This window comes from Chionomys nivalis, chromosome 2 (assembly GCF_950005125.1).
Source record: "Chionomys nivalis chromosome 2, mChiNiv1.1, whole genome shotgun sequence".
In the NCBI taxonomy this organism is placed as follows: Eukaryota; Metazoa; Chordata; class Mammalia; order Rodentia; family Cricetidae; genus Chionomys; species Chionomys nivalis.
In genome coordinates this window covers 17336621-17355521 of record NC_080087.1, presented here as the reverse complement: position 1 = coordinate 17355521, position 18901 = coordinate 17336621, and the positions used below count along the sequence as shown (strand labels likewise).

The window sequence follows — 18901 nt, the reverse complement described above, 5'->3', positions numbered from 1 at the left end:
TTACCCACATTGTCCTTACAAGCCTTCCAGTGATGGCCTCTAGCTTTAACCCTCCCTAAACTCCCCTTTCTTTGTAGAAAACTACTGTTGACACCTTTAGACCCTTTCAAAATGAAAGGCCTGTTGTCTGACACCCACTCATTCAGCGGAAAGTGTATTCTGAAAAACAGGGCAGACCGCTTCTGGGCCATATCCTATGCTATTGCAGTACCAAACCTGCAGACTAAACTGATATGTACTTGCCTCAGATTTTTCTTTTGAGGGAAAAATATCATACAAAAGAAAGGTGTATTTCGTAATCTGTGGTCCACTCTGTAGAACTTGTTTTCTTCTCCCATATTAATCCTGGAATGTGCATGAGTTAGTGAGCAGCTCCTACTCAGTCAAAGGCAGAAGATGCTCATTGTTGGAGGAAAGGCAAACACAGCGAGAAGAAAGAACCACAGTTTCCCCTGCATACCCACCTTCCCCTAGAGAAAATAGACAGGTTTTGTTTTCCAGTTGCTAAGAAATAAAGAAACAGGAAATACAATTTAATTATTAAATTACAACCTCTCCTTGCAAAAGGCACTTACTTTTTCTATTCTATTTGTTTTGAGGAGTAAATGGATTTTAAATTTTATCCACATGAGCATTATCCTTACCTGATGTACTCAGCAGTTTCAGATCATGGAAGTGGAGGTAAAGAGTGAACAAGATGGAATAAAATCAATTATTCAAGAATGTGTTGATGAATGGCTGGGTTACATTCAAAAATATGATCTGTGTGGTTGAACTGTAAATGCAGTCATCTAAAATGTGGCTAGACCTCTTTATATATGTCACTAAGTGATGTACAAAATATTCTCCTTATATGCCATAGAAAATAAATAGTTTGTAAGGTGATCGAAATTCATAGTTATTTGCTCCTTTGACACCTTGGAGTCAGCAATAAGGTAACACATTTGGAAATGATTCTGCTTTGCTATTCTATCTCCCAATGCGATGTGGCGCAGTGAAAACCTGTAGAGATGGTTTTATTCTGATTTACAGCACACACAGCACTGCGCTCTCTGAGTGGCTGCAGACCAGCCTTGCCCCCACTGTCTCTGCTCCAATTCTCCTTTCTACTTCCTTCTCCCTTCTTAACATACATACCTGTGAACACCTCCCTGCTTGTGGTCCTCACATCCTCTTTCCCAGAAAAGACAAACTTGTTGAGCTAAAGAATTTGTGTTTTGGGGGCTGGAGAGATGGCTCAGTGGTTATGAGCATTGCCCTGCTCTTCCAAAGGTCATGAGTTCAATTCCCGGCAACCACATGGTGGCTCACAACCATCTGTAACGAGGTCTGCTGCCCTCTTCTGGTCTGCAGACATACACACAGACAGAATATTGTATACATAATAAATAAATAATTATTTTTTAAAAAAGAATTTGTGTTTTTCTGTTGTTTTCAGGCAGCAGATATTTATTAAATCGCATTTCATAAAAGCACCACTAGAATCCAAAAAGTTGCAGTATCCACAACCTAATGAAGAATTCAGCTGGTTATACATGAAAGTACACAAGACTTAAACTTAGCGCTAGAAAAGATGTCCCAAGGCCTTGGAAATGGAGAAGGGGTTCTTAGGGAAGAAAGGTTAGGAGTTCAGAGTTGGGAATGAGAACACTGTTCTATGATAGATAGTCAATGCTTTGGAAGAGATAGTGTCTCTACTGGTAATTGTCAAAGCATGTCAAAAACACCTATTTCATTGTAAATTTCCTGGAACTTGTTAGTCATTGTTTTCTCAACCCTGCATGGTCTGTGTAGGACAGAATTAGATAGCATTTTAGAACAATGCCTCCTTCCAAACTATGCTGCGCATAATTGAACACAATCCAGCCATGCCTTTTTCTGTTGTCATCAGCAAGAAGTCTCTGATTTGTCCAGAGGCTGATGGATATTTTCTTTCCAAGATGTGTGTGCAATGTACCTTTTCAACATTTGAAGTTTAACATAGGAATGACATTAATAAAATATTAAGATAAAAATATGTACTGTGGTGATGCTAAAAATCAAAGTGTCATATTTTATTATAATCTAGAAAAACAGGTGGTCCTCAGTAAAGATTTATTTAGGTGATTATAGCTTAGAGTCTGATTTTTATGTTTATGATAGTTTTGATTGTTTCATTAGTTTTAATTCTGTATTTATGAAGGGTGTTTAAGGATTTATTTCCTTTATTATTATTTATTTATTTTTTTGAGACAGGGTTTCTCTGTAGCTTTGGAGTCTGTCCTGAAACTAACTCTTCTAGATCAGGCTGGCCTCAAACTCACAGAGATCTGGCCATACTACCTGACTTGTTTTATTATCTTTAAATTATATATATGTGTGTGTGTGTGTATGTGTGTGTGTGGTGCGTGCATGTGCACACATGTGAGTGCAGATGCCCACAGAGGTTACAAAATGACACCGGAGCTCCTGGAGCTGGAGTGATTCTGAGTCACCCGATGTGAGTTCTGGGACTTGAACTTGGAATCTTTGCATGAGCAGTACATGCTCTTTAGCACGGAGCCATCTCTCTTTCCCCAATGGTGCTTTGAACATTTAACAGAGTCTTTATTCCAAGAGTTGATGTTAGGCTTCTGTGCAACATGAACCATTGGGAGATGGTAAATTTAGACACCCCATTTAATGTATAAAATCATGGCAGTAATAACTGGTTTCAAAGAAGGTAGAAAATTTGATAAATTCGCATCAACTCTATCACAGTGTTTGAAAGATTTCTGTTCTTTCTCTGTATGTTCTTTCAAACACCTTTCCCTCAATGCTGGTCCTTCTAATCAAATGCTGTACACACCGGAGACAGGAGAAATATCCGAGTCTAGATCTGCCAATGGGCTCCTTTGAGTGTGTCCTCTGTTGATTGTGTACTCGCTGACCATAAATCCCTGAGAGAAACCGGGAGAGTGAGATGTATATTAGGACAATTCGGGAGACAAGGTGCCCTAATCCTTTTTACTAGTTTCAGCCTCATATCTCCTTATTGATCAAGTAAGGACATCATAGTCACATGCTTTGATTTGGACTCCATTTTTCTGAGAAATAGAAGTACTGTCAAGCGTTCAACATGACAGCTATTGCTTATAAAATGCTTTAGAGGTGGCTGTTTTTTTCTTAACAGCATGTAAGAGAAAGGATTTGTATCAAATATTTTTATAAACACACCTCCATTTATGTGTATGTGTGCGTATGAGTATACATATTGATATATATGTAAGTATATGTATTTATATATGTATATTTTCTTTCTATCTAACATCTATCATCTATCTTTTCATCTATCTATCTATCTATCTATCTATCTATCTATCTATCTATCTATCTATCTATCATTTGCTGTTATCATTATCTATGCATGAACATAAATATTATCTATCATCTATCTATCATCTGCTATTATCATTATATATGAGCATAAGTATTATCTATCTATCAATCAGCTATATGTCATTTATATAGGTACCTATCCTGTATCCTCCCTCGCACCTCCTACCTATTTATCTAAATTTTTGGAATTGTGTTCTTTGACATATATCTAGCAACTATCCGTGAATTACAGGATCATGGATTTTTGGCTTTTGATTTTTATTCATCTGTATTGTTATCTTCTCAGTAAGCACCTTTTCTTTGTATAATAAAGCATCATGAACAGGTGTGCTGCAGTTCATCAGGGGATTTAACCGCAGCATGTTGAGGGCTCTTCGCTCACTCCCATCTCACACTTCTTTATTCTTACATTAAAAGTATCTTTATTTTGTTTGCAAGGTGCCAAGTTTGCACTAAGGTGTAACTTTCATTTCATTGGTTGAGAGGCTATGTGAACTGTGTTGAGTAGACATTGGGTAGTTGGTCCCAGGAAGCTATTATTGCTCTGGGTTATTGAGAAATCATAGCAGAGGAGGTCTTTATGTTAATAAATCCATCAGAAATCTCAGTGGTTAAAGCGGAAGTACTGGCTGGCCAGGCGAATCAGTTTAGCTAATCACCTCAATTGTGACATTGACTTTAACTCTGCACCCCAATGGGAAAGAAGAGCTCGCTTCCTGGGAGGAAGCTAAGTTGTTATCAGTATGACTTTGGTCACATACCTGCTTGCTCTGAGGCCTGCACATATCAGAAAGAGTGTTGCGTGCATGGACTAGATATATGTGCTCTTTGGCCCAGAGGTAATACATGATCCCAACCTCCATTGCTTACCCTTCACTGTGACTCCACATAGCAATGTCTCTGCACTAGATGGTTTTATGTCAACTTGACACAAGCTAGAGTCATCAGAGAGGAAGGAGCCTCAGTTGAGGAAATGCCTCTGTGAGATCAGCTGCAAGGCATTTTCAATTAGTGATCAATGGGAGAGGACTCAGTCCTTGGTGGCCGATGTCATCCCTGGGCTGGTGACCCTGGGTTCTGTAACAAAGCAGATTGAAAAAGTCAGGGGAAGCAAGCCAGTAAGCAGTATCCCTCCATGACCTCCGTATCAGCTCCTGCTAGGTTCTATTTACTTGAGTTCCCATTCTGACTTCCTCCAATGATGGACTAAGATCTAGAAGTGTAAGCCAAATAACCCCTTTCCACCCGGACTTGCTTTTTGGTCATGGCGTTTCATCACAGCAATAGAAACCCTAACTAAGACAGTCACCAAAGTAACTTATGAATGAATTCTGGTAACTCATTCTACTCTTACTTGTTTGGGAATAATATGACTTTTGTTGTAAAAGCAGTTGGAAAATGGCATGAAACTTACCTTGAAGTATTTGAAAAACTAGAAAGAAAAGAACTATGTTTATTGACTTTAATGAATAAGCCAGTGTAATGTCAAACTTTTGCATCCTCCTCCTTCTCTTCCTTTTCCTCCTCCTCTTCCTCTTCTTCCTCATTGTCCTCTTCCCCTTTTGTCTCCATCTCTACTGAAAGTAAATCTAAGTAAATTCAAGGTGTTCTTGGGTCAGAAAGTTTCCTGTTAGCTTGACTTCTGGGGTCACATTTAAAGCTGTAGAGAATCTGAGAGCATCACTGATGACCCCTGGTTATTCTAAGGTACCTTCAGTGGTATGCCTGGAGACATGAAGGGTGCCTTTTTAAATGTTAATATGTCTTTAAAATGGGCTACCTTTTTCTTTCCTAAGAGCAGAAAGGAAGTATTCTGTTGCATTAACACAAGTTTTGGGAGCATCTTTGTAATTTTCTTTTTAGAGATACTAAATTTTCCTACACAATTCCCACGATGCTAGGCCTCTTTCACTTAAGTTAATTGTAGTTTCCAAGGCCATGCAAGCTATGTTAAATGCCGTTCATTTTCAGACCCCTTTCAAAGGAAATCGTTAAAAATAATCGCAGTAGCAACTGTTCTAGTGAGTTCTTTTGCTCTTGCGCTTCGCCTCTCGTGAAATATGTGGGGGGGAAAAAAAACTGAGATAAACAAGGTGAGTGGAAGAGAAGACCAAATGGGTCAGGAGGTCAGAATGGGGTCAGAGGTGTGAAGGTGCCAGGTGGTGGGGCCAGACTCTCATCTTGCAGAAATAAACTCGGCCTCCCTGAAGGAGGGACACAGTGGCTAAGAGACAGAAGTAACCGCAGATTTCCAGTGGACGTGGGATTAACAACATGCAGGAGACGTTTCTGGGGTATGGAGTCAGGAAACTAGTACTAATTTCCAACAATGAGACATTTGAGGATAGCTCAGCGGGTATGGGTTTGCTGCAAACCTGACAATTGAAGGTTGACGGTGGAAGGAAAGAACCAACTCCTGCAAATTGTCCTCTGACCTCCACACATCTGCACACTCACATGCACACAATAGTTAAATACATATTCAAAAGTTAATTGATTTGTTTGAAGAGTGAGCTTTGGGGCAGAAAGGGAGCGGAATCGGAATCATGTTCTGGTTTTCTCACGGCACCTCTCCATCCTTTCTGTCAGAGTTTGGGAATTCGTCTGGGAAATAATAAATGGGTGTCTTGATTCCAAAGGCTTCCTTTTGCCGGCAGGGAGTCAGCTTTGTATTTTTAAGTAGAAGACCCAGACACACTTGGTCTGGTGCTGTCTTATCTGTGACTTTGCCTGGGAGTGTACCTGAGTCAGAGAGCGCTGATTGACAGATCGTGCTATGATGCTATCTTTGTTCTCAGTAGAGTGTTTGAAGTGAAAGGGGTCGGAATTAAAGACTGGATCGCTTGCTTAGATGTAACATGTCAGCTTGATTTGTTTCTCCAGAACTTGGTGGAGGTCTGTTTCTTCCTTCAAAATTGTCTTTGTTTCAGTTACCAATTAAATCTAGTGAACAGCTTTAAAAAAGGCCATGGGTCAGGTAAGAGAAGCGTTTTTGCCAGGTGGTGGTGGTGTATGCCTTTAGTCCTAGCGCTCAGAGGCAGGCAGATCTCTGAGTTTGAGGCCAGCCTGGTCTACAGAGTGAGTTCCAGGACAGCCAGGGCTACATGGAGAAACCCTGTCTCAGAAAAAAAAAAAAAAAAAAAAAGGAGAGAGAGAAGTGTTCTTCTAAAAAACTTTATAATGAGTCATGGGTGTTAACGTCCTTTCTCCGCTTTTTTTAATTTTTGTGACTTATGATGTACAAAATAGTACACACAGTCTTTGCTCTGAGTATATTTTTACATTTTAATTGACATATTTTGTCACAATTTATAAAATACAGTTAATAAAATTATAGGATGGGATTACATATAAAAATTATCATAGAAATATAGTTACCTTTATTATTAGAAAATAATTTCATGAATTAGTTAGGGGTTCTAGTTTCAAACCTCACCTGAGACTTGCTTTGGTTGTTGGCAGTGGGGAAGGAATGGATGTCTCTGGGAGACTCTGAGTGTCCTGGCTATTCTCAGACAGGCCCGGGACAGAGCAAGATTCACTCTCCAGGCCGTTAGGGCCTTGGGGCTGGGCGGAATCCCATCCTTGCTTCTGTTTCTGCCAGTGTGGCCACGTCACGTCTCCCCCTTGTCAGTCTTCATTGCCATAAGCTGGGAATCCGGGCTGGCCACAGTTGTCGAGTGTCATAGACTATGACATTTTTCCAGCCAGTCAATACCAGCGAAGAACTCTGGCCTTTCTCTGGACAGGGTCACATTCCTGGACCAATTGCTACTCGTAGGAGGTTGAGTCACACATGCAGGGTCACTTCTGTGGGAGAATGGTGAATCAGTTGCTGTTCCCTGAGCACCTCAAGTTTGTGAACTTCCATTTCCTCAGATGTAAATGTCAAAAAGGTCCTATCCTTTCTGCTCAGAGCTCCTTCCAGTCTGCACAGCATTCTGAAGAACCATCACCATCTCTACTCCCACTTGGCTCAGTCAAGTACTTGCTTTGAAACAACCAAAAGCTGTCACCATTTTGTCTGGCTCTCTGTCTTCTTCCTGGCTCTTTTACAAATTGAATTATTTTGAAAATAAAATGATACGTTTCCAGAATATATTCTGATATTTTGATATACCTAAGTGTAATGAAATGGTTACTGCATTCAAGAATCTCCCACATCAGTTTTCTGCGCATGGCAAGAGCACCCAAAATGCACTCTCAGCGTTTCCAGGGCTCAGCCCTGTATGTGGCCAACTACCCGCTGTGTGAGCTACAGGATCACTGCCCTGTAGAAAGGTCATGCAGTACTTCCCAGTCAATCTCCCCACTGATATGTCTTCCTCCTTGCCATTGAAATTGCATTTGGAATTAGAATATTATTGACGCTTTAAAAAAGGAGAGCCTGTCATTGTGATACTCTGAGTAAACCTTGAAGCCATTGTCCTGAGTGACAGAACAATGCCCTTCGTTTCTTACAAATGGCACCTGAAAACCAGCTGCTGAAGCTCAAAGACATGTTTTTGAAAATCTTAATTACATTTATTTATTCACTTACTTATATGTGTATGAATAAGTGTGCATGGGCACACATGACCTGGCCTGCCTACAGATGTCAAAGAACAACTTGTGTGATTTAGCGATATACTGGGGATCGAACACAGATCTTTAGCTATGGAGCAAGCTTCGCTGTGCCGTGCTGCCAGCCATAGATGAGAACATTTAAGAACTTGGATGTCCACCTCTGCCCTGTGGCTTTTGTCTGAAGATTATCGGGTTTAATCAGAGATGAGAGACGTGCTTTTGAGACTGTTCAGATGTCAAGGACATGGTTTCTTGCTGATACGGAATTCTTAGAAAACATCACAAGTGCATTTTCTTTTTTGCAAGCGTTTGTTAGCTTTTCCCTCTTAAAATACCCTTTAATAACAATGAAAGCATCTAACTTACATAGTAGAGAATTAGGAGCCAGTGATTTTAAAATGTAAATTTCTTTGATGATCATATTGTTGAAATATACTTTATCTTGTGGCAGGGAGGGTTCTTTCGGCTTGCCATGTTTTCCCTAAGAAAACTGTGACTGCAACTTTCTCTTTCCATAGAGTGGGTTCTGATTCTATTGTGAACTTAGCATTTTTAGTGAATTATAAAAATGAAGGAAATCCAAACCCCAATAACTTTTATAATGGCGTCTTCAGAATAGAGTTTGGAGTTGCATGGATCATTAATCAGGGGAAGGGCGGAGACTGCCAAGGAGTAATCGCAGCACATTTACCATGTCTTCAGATGTATTCTGCTAAATACTCTTTCACACCTCTTCACTGGCTCATGTGTCAGCAATGAGGGAACTTTAGGGAACAGGGATTAGGCAGAGGAGGCTTTTTTCTGCCTTGCTGCCGGGTTCAGTTGTTTTGGGGTTCTTTCGGCCACAGATGGCTATTGTCTTTTCACTTCTTTTTAAGATTAAAAAAAAACTTTCAATGTAATTGCACCCTCCCATATACCCCTTCTTCCTCCAATTATTTTCATGTCTCCTTTAACACCTTCCATGTCTCAAATTGGTGACTTTTTTCTTTGCTTTTCTCTCTCTCTCTCTCTCTCTCTCTCTCTCTCTCTCTCTCTCTCTCTCTCTCTGTCTCTCTCTCACACACACAATGGAATAAGTATATAAATACAACCTGCTGATCCATTTAAAATAACTTATGATTTCAGGGTTGACCGTTTGGTATTGGATGACTGACTGACTAGGTCCTCATCGTTGGGAAGGCTAATTTACCCTCTCTCAGCAGTCTTTAGTTGTCTGTAGGGTTTTTTTTTTTTTTTTTTGGCTATGGCTGGGACCCTATGATGTTTTTTCTCTTTCTCATTAGCATGTCTCCTGCTATTTTTTCAGGTCTCATTTAGACAGCCATATCAGCAAGGCATCATGAGTGTAGCTCTCCTGTTATTTCTGGGAGACACGGTCTTACAGCAGGCCTCCTGGTTTTCTGGATCTTACAATCGTTTGGCCTTATCTTCCTTGAGGTTTCATGAGTCCCAGGTACAGGAGTTGTACTGAGATGTATTAGTTAAAGTTTGGTGCTCAGTGATCAGTTGATACATGCGTTTTCACCAGTTACGAATTTCTGTAACACTCTCCACTTTCTGCCAAGAGAGGGTTCCTTAGTGAGGGATGAGAGCAACACTCACCTGGGAATGCGAGGGTAAGGTTTAGACTGTTTTAGGAATTGTGCTGCTCTAATAAAGTGTTATCTATGATCTCACTAGCCCTGGAGAGTTGAGAAATGACGTTGCTCTCCCAGTGGTGGGATGAAGGTCATCTGAGATGATGTTCTCAGGAAGAAGTGTGACTTCATTGTCTCGGGTGATCTGGATGTCTAGGAAGGTGTGTTTCAATGAGCTTCTGCTTTTGCTGAATGATCATCAGGTGTTTACTTTGCTCTTTGCCAGGCTATATGGCAACTGTAACCTACGTATAGAAATTGTCCCCAGCCATGAGGACTAGGAAGTAGGACTAATCATGCTACCTAGGATGACATTTGCCATGCAAATCACTACACGCTTCTTTGTGCATCCTGTATCTGTTCAGTGGCCATAAGATGAACAAAAACTTTGTATTCATTGACTACATCTGTTAGTTATTCTTCTTTACTCTTGAAATTATATGTGGAATTGAAATATTATTTATTAAAAAGGTCTTTTCATTTGCAAGAATGTGGGGATATCTTAAGGCCATTGTGCTAAGTGTCAGAGAAAGAAAAATGTCCACCATGGGAACTAGCATTGACTGATTCCCATTAGTTAGGAGAAATTGTTGGGGTTGATAAACTCGATTAGCTAATATTTCTTCTCTCTCTTCTTTCTTTCTTTCTGTCTTTTTTTGGGGGGGCGTGGCAGAGATTCTTTGTGTAGTCCTGGCTGTCCTGGAACTCTGTATACTCGGCTAGTCTTGAACTCACAGAGATCTCCCTATCTTTTCCTCCTGAGTGCTAGAATTAAAGGCATGCACCACCACCATGCCTCAATTAGCTGATACTTCTAAGAACGATCGGCTAGCCATTTGTTTCCTTATTGTTGAAAAGAACTGAGTCAAATTACAAAAAACAACAATGTCTGACCTCAGGGTACAGATGTGCCGGCAAAGCCCCTGTTTGTGGAATCTTAAATGCCTCACTTTTCCGTCCTTACTTTGCATCAGATTGTCTAGGCAAAGTTTTGCCTATAAAAGAACTTGGGAGAAACTCCCAAAGACCAGTGAAATTCTTAGTTAGCATTTCCTGACTCAGGAGTCCATTAAAAAATGTGATCCAGCAGTTTGAAGGACCTCTCTGTCTCCATATTCTGCACCACATTTGATCTCAGTCAGCCATATTTACCATTTCCCCTAAAGCATTAAAATGACACCAAGCTGGGACATGAGCTTGAACTTGGCTCTGAGGGACCAGGACACTCGGCAGAACCCTGCTCAAGGTCCTTTCATATTTATCCCGTCTGTCAAAATGCAAGAACATTTTCTGTTCCTTGCCTCTCAAGATGGGAACACTTTGAAATTCTTTCTACCACTTCTGGACATCAACGTTTAGTCTTTAAAGGAGCTGAAGTGGTAAGAAAGCTTGGAGAACTTTCTGGAAGCATGCAGTATGAAGTAGAAGGGCCAGGATGTTAGAGTATTAGAGGAATGCTGCTTGCCTTTGAATTGGTCGCCCCAATCATTACACTGTTCTTTTTGTTTGATCCTTCCCTATCACCCCATCTTTTTTTCTTTTTCCCCCACAGCCTCCCACACGTTCTGGAATCAAGCGTCTTGGGGCAAGACAACATGTCCTCGGGGTGATCAGAGCCCTATGCTGGACATCACGGGGGGGGGGGCGATTTCAGGGGGTCCTAGTATGGCCTGCATAACAGCACTAACGTGTGTGTGGAGCTAGGGGAAGCATTGCTGAATGAGACTCATTGTCTCTGGGGTACGGTGGTGAGGTGCTGGTCACGGATCCCATCATGCTTTCCCACAGCTGTTGGCTTGACTCCGTGCCAGGTGACTGGAACAACTGTGGCTGTGCAGGTGGACGGCAGAGACTGGACACAATGGCATCCTGTCAACATTTGCAGTAGACCGGGGTCTTGTGAGGACAGAGAGAAGGCCTTCTGACTTCACTTTCATGTAGAAAAGGAAACTTTCCAGGGCTGTTGTCTTTCCTAGAATTCCTTCTTTAAAAACATCTGTTGGGAATACAGTTGGATATTAGTAATACTTTCTGGTTTAGATAAAAAATAAAAGCCAAATACCATTTTGAGGTGGGTGTTGTCTCTAATAAGATTAATTGGATAAGACTAGTGTGAAAATAGAATTTGGGATACATGATTAAGATACTCGGTGCCTTTTTGTTTTGTTTTGTTTTGATTTTTGCTCATGCCACTGCATACAGATGTGGTTGTGAAATAGTTCACATCAGGGCCCACTGAATGTCCTCACTGGACTTTTAGGAATGTGTTCACTGAGACAGCCAAATTTGATTTCATTTGGTTTGGCTCATTGCACTGGCTGTGAATCAGAGAGTAGTCATTTTAATATCGAAGTGGGATTTATTTACAAACATCCTGCTACAATTATTCTTTCAGACGTCATAAAGTTTTTTTGTTTAATTTCCTCAAAAAATTTGCTTTCTAGTTTTTCCTTTTATCCATAGTTTGTGCTAGACTAGACTATGTTAAAGAGGTTTTCTAGAACAACAACAACAAAAAAAAAATACAAGCCCTGATCCACAGATAAATGTAATATCTTTCATGTCGTTTATCTTTCGTGTTTGGTGAGAGAGAACCATGTATGAGGAATCAGTCTGGAGATGAGTGTATTGCTAATTTTGAAATGTTCTTAAATGCTATAGTGATTTATTAAACTGTCCCATTATTATTGTAAGCAACAATTTAATATTTAAGTGTTCTGAGTCAGTATTGTGTTCCTTCTACTTAGCCAACAATGGCAGTATTCTACAAAAAAACCCAAAGACTCATGGATTAGACAGACCTGAATTTTCATGATGGTTCTACCATCTCTGGGCCAAGCGACTATGTGCAAGTTAGCTCCCTGGAGTCTCAGCTTCAGACTGTGTAGCTAGAGTAACCAGACTCGTTGTTTGCGATCCTGAGATGAGGCAAAGCGCTGAACTCACCAAGCACAGTGGCTAGTTTATGAAAAGCACATGGCCCACGGTACTAGTCAGTCCTTGGCCACTGAGCCTGCCACATGTGAGCAAGTCAGGACCAATACAGTCTTCCAACTTTGATTCCTCTTTCTTCTTTCTTGCACAGATGCTTTTGACAACTCCAAGTTCATTTTCTCAACCCCATCGCTAGGTATACACAACAAAAGTTTACCACTTGAACCATTCAAACTATGCAGTTCGGTCCATTTATGTTGTATGAGCAAAACTTTCTCCTTTCTTAAATTGAAACTGTGCCTTTTGAATAATAACTGCCTCACTTTCTGATGAATCTTGATGGCCACTAGGCTGTGAGCACTGCGTATCTTTTAGGTACATCATGTACCCAGAGTTCTTTTTAGCTTTTCGTGTCTGGCTTGTCTTTCTTAGCGTTATGATTTCCCCATTCACACATGTTGTAGTATATTAGATTTTCGTTCTTTTAAAAGGCTAAATGGTAATTCTGTCATATTTACATGCCACCTTTTGTATGTTTATTTAAGTCAGTAGACCTTGAATTGTCTCTGCTTTTTGGCTATTATGAGTAATGTTGCTTTATGTGTGGACACACCCATATATGTTTGAATTCCTGCTTTCAATCACAGACATGTATGAATGTTTGATGTTGGGGACGGAGCCTAGAAAAACTGTTTCTAGCTTCATCTCTGCTGTGTGATAAAATGGTGACCCAAAGCAACTCATGGAAGGAAAGGATTTATTTTGTCTAACAGGTTCCATTAGTGAGAGAAGTCAGGGCAGGAACTCAGGCGGTGATATGAAGTAGAAACCGTGGAGGAATGCTGTTTGCTGACTTGCTGAGTGGCCTGTGGTTAGCTAGCTTTCTCAGGACTTTTAGCACAGGGAATGATGCTTCCCACAGTGGGCGGGGCTCTCTTGCCTCAATTAACAATCTAGACAGTCCCTGATAGAGTTATCCAAGGGCCAATCTGATCTAGACAATCCCCCAACCTCTAACACCTCCACTTATTTAATATTTTCCTGAAAGAGGAATTGCCAGGTATTTCACCTGCAATTTCATTTTGATTTGACTTTAGTATTTCTCTTACAACTATGGACTGGGCAGCTGGCTGCTGTCTTTCTGAACTCTCTTTTAACATATTTAGAATTGTTCTACACCCCCTCTTCCTACCCACCCTCTTGAATCAGATCCTCCTGGTTAACAGTAAGGACAGCTTTCAGGACATCCTGGAGAAAAGCAGGAGCCTTTCACTTCTTCTTCTTCCAGCCCCACGTATTTAGAAAGCTGATGAAATCTTCTCATCTTCTTTTGCCTCAGGTACCTTAGTACTAACGGATGGTTACTACCTATTTTGATATGAATTTTTCTTGGGCATAATTGTGAATACTCTTAATTATTCATTTTTAAATGTCAGTCATTCCTACATTCCCACTTTCACTCAGAAGCCTTCTGAATTCTCCCTACCGGATTCAATCCCTTGACCGTCTTCCATTTCTTCTGTTGGTGGCCCCAAGAACCTGGTGTTCGGTTTTACCTGGCTTCTCTCAGTGCATTCTTTTCCTTTGGTACTAGTGATTGATGTACATGACTCTACAAAGATGAAACTCCACTTAATTGGCAAGGGTCAGCTCGGGATTTTCCCATCTTCTTCTGGGTGTAAGTCAGGTAATATGCCTGGTCATCTGTAAGTCATATCCAGAGATCTGACCTGTGCCCATTACCCTCTAATGTAAGACTTTTTAAATCCCAATGTTTAATATCAGTTTTTTTTACATACCTTGCATATTTTTAAATTAAAGTGCATGAGATCAGCTTGGCTATGTCAGTGCCCTGTTTCACTTCCTTATGTACAGGTATCCTGGGTTTCATAACACCCATTGATAACACCCATTGGTCAGATAGCTGTTGAGAAGCCTACCAAGATTGCCAGCAGGAACATAGATCATGTTCTTGAATGAAGAGGTTGTCAGACAAGTTTAGCCTTCTGTTAATGAAGGTTGCAGGGATAGATGAGTTCAGTCTCTCATGTGAGGGAGACTTTGATTCAAAACCCATCTTGCTTTCATCGCTCTCCTTCTCTGTCCCTCACCAACTCACCCATCCTGTTTCCTCATGTTCTTATCCCCCTTTCCCTCCTCTCTTCTCCCTACCCACCCTCAGCCTACCCAGGAGATCTTATCTATTTCGCCTTCCTAGGATGATCCACGCATGTCCCTTTTAGGGTCTTTCTTGTTACCTAACTTCTCTGGGACTGTGGGTTGTAGTCTGGTTATCTTTTGCTTTACATCCAATATCCTCTTATGAGTGAATACGTACTGTGTTTGTCTTTCTGGGTCTGGTTACCTCATTCAGGATGACTTTTTTTTCTAGTTTCATACATGGAACTAAGTATATTTTTAAAATAAAAGAAAAAACATTGTGAATAATGGAGTAAAAGAGAAATGAGGAAGACACCCCAAGTCTATCCCTGTCTTCCATGTACTCCCCCCACACCTTCCCTCCCTTTCTCTCTCAAACACTTTGTGTTTATTTGACATCCCGAGTCTACCTACCCCTATCTTCCACATATACATACACCCCCAAGATACCCCAAGTCTCTCCCTATCTTCCACATATACATACACCCCCAAGATACCCCAAGCCTCTCCCTATCTTCCACACCCACACACCTTTCCTTTCTTTCTCTGTCACACACATACTTGTGTTTATTTTAAATAACTGACTCTGCCTTTAAAAATAATTAGAACAGTTGATTTGATATCTCTAGGTGTCTCTGTGTGTGAAACTGTGTGATATGGGGGCGTAGTGGGAGGGTCAGTGAAGAAGGTGACCTCTGGTGAGTCTGTGTGTGTGGTTTCATGGTTGGTAATTGAGAAGAGAGAGCCTGCAGACACACGAAGATGGCCACTGTCTTAGTTACTGTTCTGGTGCCGTGACAACATACCCATCAGAACTAGCTTAACAGAGGAACGATTATTTTGTCTCACAGGTTCAAATAATCTTCATTCATTTTTGCAGGGCAGGCATGATGGCAGAAAGCCTTGATCTGAGGTGGTGGGAGTCTAAGGCAGGGTCTGTCAACTGGTGTCTAAATGTGTGTGTGTGTGTGTGTGTGAGAGAGAGAGAGAGAGAGAGAGAGAGAGAGAGAGAGAGAGAGAGAGAGAGAGAGAAGAGAGAGAGAGAGGGAGAGAGGAGAGAGAGAGAGGCAAGGCAGGTTTGGGTGTAGATTTCAAAGATCCACCTCATGGTAACTTGCTTTTCCCAGCCAGGCCCTAACTTCTAAACAGCAGACAAACCAGAGACTACACATTCAAAATGCTAGCTGGTGGGGAACATTCGAAATTCAAACCACAGCAGTTGTTCAACTGGTAATGCCAGTTCCAAAGAATCTATGAGTCAATTCTGGATGGAGGGATGGATTCTGGGTGCACTGACTAAAGCCCCCAAAAGGAGATATGGTCTGAGGTTGCTGCCAAAATGTCCTGAGGAGAAGGGAGACAAAGGAAGAGTCCAGGGTATTAGATTTCTCTCAAGCTACTGTTTGTTTTAATTAGGTCCTTGTTTATCTTTCTTTGGAGTGTCTGGATATGGAACGTTGTTTATTTTCATAACTAACAAATGTAGGCTTTCAGAGCGATAATAATAAAAAGAAAACAGCTGTCATGAGAGAATAAGTGAAAGAAGGAAGAGTCAAGAGAAAGGAATCCTAGAGAAGCTGAAGGAACAGCCCTCCTGTCGCAAAGCCCCGTGTTTCTTGGGGACCAGGTTTGCCTTGCATGTAAATCTCATCTGCATCCTCTCCCTACACTTCCCACTGCCCGAGCTCTATATTTCTCTGAAGGATTTTTCTTTAATTTTTTTTGTGTGATGATGAAGGGACCCAAGTTTTTGTATGTGCTAGGCAAGTGCTGGACCACGGAGGGGCATCCCCAAGGCCTCACTTTTTATTCTTGGTGAGAAAGAAAACAGTGTTTAGTTTTGCAACCCTTCACCTGTTTTACAATCCTTCCAGTCCTGTTATAGGGTCACGCTTCTCGTCTCTGCAGTTAAATGACTGTAGCTTTCACTCATATAATTGAGCTGCTTCTCAAAAACTGATTCTAGTTCAGTATAATTTTCTCATAAATCTTTTTTTTTTTTTACAAGATTAAAGAGGGTTTCTAAAGGAGTTGGGGAAATACTTGCTTTGACATCAGGCAGTTACGGAGTTACATCATGTATCTGGGGGAGACAGCCTTGTGGCTTTTTAATCTAATATTAGTTGAAAACTTAAAAATCGTCATCTCTAGTGTTCGCCTAGGGAAGGTAAGCTTGGCTGAAGATAGCAAACATGTACTGCTTATTAGACTCTTTTGCTAGTCAGCTTATTGATTGGACATTAGCTTATTTTGAGCACTGTCACAGAAGTCCTGCATTGTGACCATAATACTGGACCTCTGCTCTCACTCTTGTTAAGGGATGGAGTCAATTGCACAGATCCGGTGTGCTTTATGTATTAGACATGTTCGTTCGAGAATTTCACCTGGTTTCAGGGAGATAGACATCTATCGTGGATAGTCAAACCAAACAGAGAGGCAGCCAGTTGGTTTCTGACTCACTTTACTCCTCCCCTCTTCTTCTGGCTTGTAAAATACCTGACTATCATAGTGAAAGTGAGTCAACACGGTATTTGGTTTAAGTAGCTATTAAATATTTCTTCTGTGGCATAATAATGTGTATTTAATTTTTTTGAACAATAATATATTGTTGTATTCTTTGTAAACATTAGAGGAGGTAAAACACTAAAAATTGCCTTAGGGCATCAGAATGATGAACCATTTATTTATAGTCTGTTGACTCTTTTTCCAGATCAACTTTGTTCCCCATTCTATGCCTTCCTCAATTTCTCCCTGTTAATAAAGACAATGTGCTCAGGCACAGTGGTACATGCCTAGAATCCAGGCAGATCTTTGTGAGTACAAGGCCAGGCTGGACTATATAGTGGTACTCACTCTCTATTATTTTTAAATCACTGTGTCTGCATTTTTTGAGGCAGTATGAAGTCTTTTGCCAGAGTTGCAAATGTATAGCCCTGCTTACTGTCTTCACTGGTCTCTCATACGCAATAGAAGAATGAAGATGTTAGTTGGTCTGAGGCCTATTTACACAATAGCTTTCATAAACTATATCTGAATAAGGAGTCTTATATTTCTTTTCAAATCCCCATACTGTTCTAGTTGGGTCTGGTTCTCATGTTGCCAAAGAGGCAAAAGAGCCTGTGTTCAAATATTTCAGTAGCTTGCACTTTGCCCTTAGTGAACAGGGGACTAGAGGCCTGTTTGATGTCTCTAAATTAGTATGTGCACTATATTTTGCTTTGAGAATGTAACACATGTCATTCCCTTAGTCCTTAGTCTAAATTCAAGACTTTCCCCTACATAATGTTTGGCATTGTGTGCGGAATTCCCACGGGAGCAGCTAGTGAGAGGTAGCTTAGTGTAAAACCAATGGCTTGTGTTGAGCCACTCAAGAGAGGGAAGGAAAGGTAACCCCAGAGTGAACATTTCTGAGGAGTCCAACTGGGTAAAAAGGGCATTGATATAACATGGAAGTTAACATGAAGGGATGGGCTTGCATATGCCCAGGCCAATGAGAAGCATCTGATGGAGAGAACCAATAGTCAAAAAGGAAAGAAAGGGAATTCTTAATTGGATGACTTGATCCATCTGAGCACTGTCATTATCCCTTGACTTACACTGACTCATTTCTAAAGTCTTAGAATAAGGCCTCAACAATTATGTAATTATTATATATGCATGTCATTATCTTTTCTAGCTTAGACGGGAGGGAATGGCCAGCATCTTACTCAGCATTACCTAGGTAGCACTTAACCGATGAACTCTGACCCAGCCTACTACTCTGAGTTGAATTTAGATATTCTGCAATTCATTTGAATATCTAATGAGTTAAAGATTCCTCGTTTTCTCTTGAATTTCTGAAAAGTTTGACTTATGACTGTTCTTCTAATATTATTTAGTAAGTGGCCTGAGAGATCCCACTGAAACCCAGACCAAAACCAACCCCAAACCAAAACAAAGCTTATATAGAGAGACCTTGGCCTTGTGAATATATGTTGTTTATGACATTTTCCTGCAACACAAACAAAACCCACATCATATTGTCCGACACAGGTCATGTGGAGGGGAGAAGGTTTGCCCAGACGACTCCTAAAGCAATCGTCTTGAGGCATAGATTAAGGATAACAGAGCTTTTGTTTGCACATAGGACAGAGAAGAAGGAAAGTTGGGTAGCAGCTCACCAAGGCCAAGCCATGGCTATGAAACACACCTTCCAGAAGTTTCCATGTAGATTCTAACCTGCTAGGTTTCCTGAAATGATACTC

The 18901-nt window shown here is 40.8% G+C and overlaps 1 protein-coding gene across 2 annotated transcripts in view; it reads left to right on the top strand.

The window, feature by feature from the left end:
* Esr1 (estrogen receptor 1) overlaps nucleotides 1-18901 on the top strand; it is a 353250-nt gene that overhangs the window by 141456 nt on the left and 192893 nt on the right. The gene's annotated exons all lie outside the window — the stretch shown is intronic.